Raw genomic sequence first — 3,614 nt, forward strand, 5'->3', positions numbered from 1 at the left:
TTGTTTGAGTTCTTTGTAGATTCTGAATATTAGGCCTTTGTCAGATATGTAAATTGTAAAGATTTTTCTCCTGTTCTGTGGGTTGTCTGTGTACTCTGCTGACTGTTCCTTTTACCGTGCAAAAGCTCTTTAGTTTAATTAAGTACTAGGTTTATCTTTGTTTTTATTGCATTTGCTTTTGGGTTCTTGGTCATGAAATCTTTGCCTAAGCCAATGTCTAGAAGGGTTTTTCAATGTTATCTTCTAGAATTTTTCCAGTTTCAGGTCTTTAAGTCCTTAATCCATCTTGAATTGATTTTTGTATAAGATGAGAGATGAAGATCCAATTTTGTTCTCCTATATGTGGCTAGCCAATTAGCTCAACACCATTTGTTGAAAAGGATGATCTTTCCCTACCTTGTACTTATGTTTGCTTTGCCATAGATCAGTTGGCTGTAAGTACTTCAGTTTATTTCTGGGTTCTCTATTCTGTTCCATTGGTCTATGTGCCCATTTTTATACCAGTACTGTGCTGTTTTGGGTACTACGGCCTTATAGTATAGTTTGAAATCAGGTAATGTGATGCCTCCAGATTTTTTCTTTTTACTTAGTCTTACTTTGGCTATGCTAGCTCTTTTTGATTCCATATGAATTTTCAAATTGTTTTTTCTAATTTTGTGAAGAATGATGGCGGCATTTTGATGGGAATTGCGTTGAGTTTGTAGATTGCCTTTGGCAGTATAGTCATTTTCAAAATTTTGTTTCTATCCATCCATGAGCGTGGGATGTGTATCCATTTGTTTGTATCATCTGTGATTCCTCTCAGCAGTGTTTTGTACTTTTCCTTGTAGAGGTCTTTTATGTCCTTTGTTAGGTATATTCCTGAGTATTTAATTTTGTTTGCGGTTATTTTAAAAGGGTTGAGTTCAACATTTGATTCGCCACTTGGTCGCTGTTGGTATATAGAAGACCTACTAATCTGTGTACATTAATCTTGTATCCAGAAACTCTGCTGAATTATTTTTTCATTTCTAGGAGCTTTCTGGAGGAGTCTTTAGGGTTTTGGAGGTAAACAGTCATATTGTCAGCAAACAGTGACAGTTTGACTTCCTCTTTACAGATTTGAATGCCTTTTCTTTCTTTCTCTTGTCTGATTGCTCTGGTTAGGACTTCCAGTACTATGTTGCAGAGGAGTGGTGAGAGTGGGCATCCTTGTCTTATTCAAGTTCTCCGAGGGAATGCTTTCAACTTTTCGCCACTCAGTATTATGTTGGTTGTGGGTTTTTCATAGATGGCTTTTATTACATTGAGGTAAGTCCTTTATATGCCAATTTTGCTAGGAGTTTTAATCATAAAGTGATGCTAGATTTTGTCGAATGCTTTTTCTGCATCTGTTGAGATGATCTTGTAATTTTTATTTTTAATTCTGTTTATATGGTGTATCACATTTATTGACTTGCATATATTAAACCCACCCTGCATCACTGGTATGAAATCCACTGGATCATGGTGGATTATCTTTCTGATGTGTTGTTGGATTTGGTTAGCTAGTATTTTGTTAAAGATTTAGGTATCTATGTTCATTAAGGATATCTGTCTGTAGTTTTCTTTTTTGGTTATGTCATTTCCTTGTTTTGGTTTTAGTGTGATGTGAGCTTCATAGAATGAATTAGTGGGGGTTTTCTCTTTCTCTATCTTGTGAAATAGTGTCAAATGGATTGGTCCCCAGTTCTTCTTTGAATGTCTGATAGAATTCTGCTGTTAATCTGTATAGCCCTGGGCATTTTTTTGTTAGTAATTTTTAAATTACCATTTCAATCTTGCTGCTTCTTATTGGTCTGTTCAGTGTATCTAATTTTTCCTGATTTATGCTAGCATGTTTGTGTTTTTCCAGAAATTCATCCATCTCTTCTAGGTTTTCTATTTTATTACTTTTCAAAACATTTTTAAAAATTCATCACTGCATTTTGAATTTGATTCTTTCTTTAATTTGCTGGAATTTATACTGCGGATATTTTCTTGTTGTTGCTGTTTTTAAGAAGGGCTTGTGAGTATTAAACTTTCTGAGTTTCTTTATGTTTGAAAACTGCCTGTTGCTCTCCTACTTGAACTAGATCGTGGCATGTACTATGAAAATATATTATACAGCCATATAATATTATCTCAATATCATGTGTGTGTTGTGTTTATGTGGACTACTTTATTCCTTCCTATAATATTTGAGACCTGGGTGTTTTCCCCTCTAAGATAGGAGCAGCAAGCTAAACTGTTTACAGAGTTTTATCTTGGCCCTGGCCCTACTTCAGGCAGCTGGACCCTGTAATTCTAGCAGCATGGCTCTATTCAACTATTCATCTGCCCTTGAGATGCTGTCATTTCTGACTGTCTTTCCTTGTCCTACAGGCAGATTCATTTCACCAGGTTGTTGAGTGCTCACCATTTCTGTTGACTCTATGAGTTATTTGTTCCACCAGATGTGTTGAGCCAGAACGTTCATATCCACCAGAGATATGGCCCTTTTATTCATGCCCCATCTTGCCCGGTAGTTGTGTCTAAAACATGTCATTCAAAAGAAGGCATATTACAGCATATAGTTTGCTCCATATTTGAGAATAATCATGAGAATTCTCAATACTGGAGATTCTATTCTATTCCAGAATCTTATAGTTCTTTCTTAAGCTTGACTCAGAATTTGTATGGCATTTGTCTGTGTCCCTTATTCTGGGGTAGCTGTCAGAGAATTTCTTTGCTGATTTTGATTACATTTTGGGTCAATTTATTTTAACATCAAGTCTCCCCCAGTTGTCTCTAAATCTCCAAGTTTGACCTGCATATCCAACTGGAAAGTTCTTCTATGCTTTCATGTCAGCCTCCAGTGATGCATGTTTCTTGCAGGACACATGGGAGCAATATTTTATCACTGGCCCTGATACCAGCCCTTCCCTGTCAACATGGCTTCCTTTTCCTGGAGGCTGCCTTTCTCTTAGATCCCTCAACATTTCTAAAGCCCCATGCATCCAAAAGTACTATTATGTAACTCCTAGTCCTCACAGCCCCTCTACATACTTACTGAACTTTGTCTCTGGACACCTAAAGTTGTCCTGCCTATAGTCAAGATCTCATGAAATCCTTCTTCAAATCAATGTCTTGAGCTTTCTTTGTAGCCTACTTTCTCCTCACACTCAGACCTGGTCCTTGTGACTGGATTAGGGGAACAGCCATATTCTCCAACTCTCTTTCCATGTCCTTATAAACTTGACAGAATGAAGAAGACAGGGATCAGATGTCAGTGCACCAATTCCTTTGAAGGAAACCTACAGTGCAATTTAAAAATGCTATGATAACTATGTAAGAATAATTTATATGTTTGTGTATATGTGTTAAAATCAATACATGTGGTTAAGATTTTGTGTAAGTCCATATATTTATTTATGTAAAATGAACTTCTTGAAATCGTTAATGGGAATGCAAAATGTTTAGACTTTTTCTCCTAAGAAACCCTAAAGCATTATACTGATAGAAAAAGTGCCTGTATCATCACAGTCTTTCTGTGCTATGTCTTTTTATTGTTTTAGTGTTAGCCAATTTAATTAATTAAAAATAAGCATAGTTTATTTAGTATTTCTTTGCTTACT

Source organism: Cebus imitator, unplaced genomic scaffold (assembly GCF_001604975.1).
Source record: "Cebus imitator isolate Cc_AM_T3 unplaced genomic scaffold, Cebus_imitator-1.0 Scaffold60, whole genome shotgun sequence".
Classification (NCBI taxonomy): Eukaryota; Metazoa; Chordata; class Mammalia; order Primates; family Cebidae; genus Cebus; species Cebus imitator.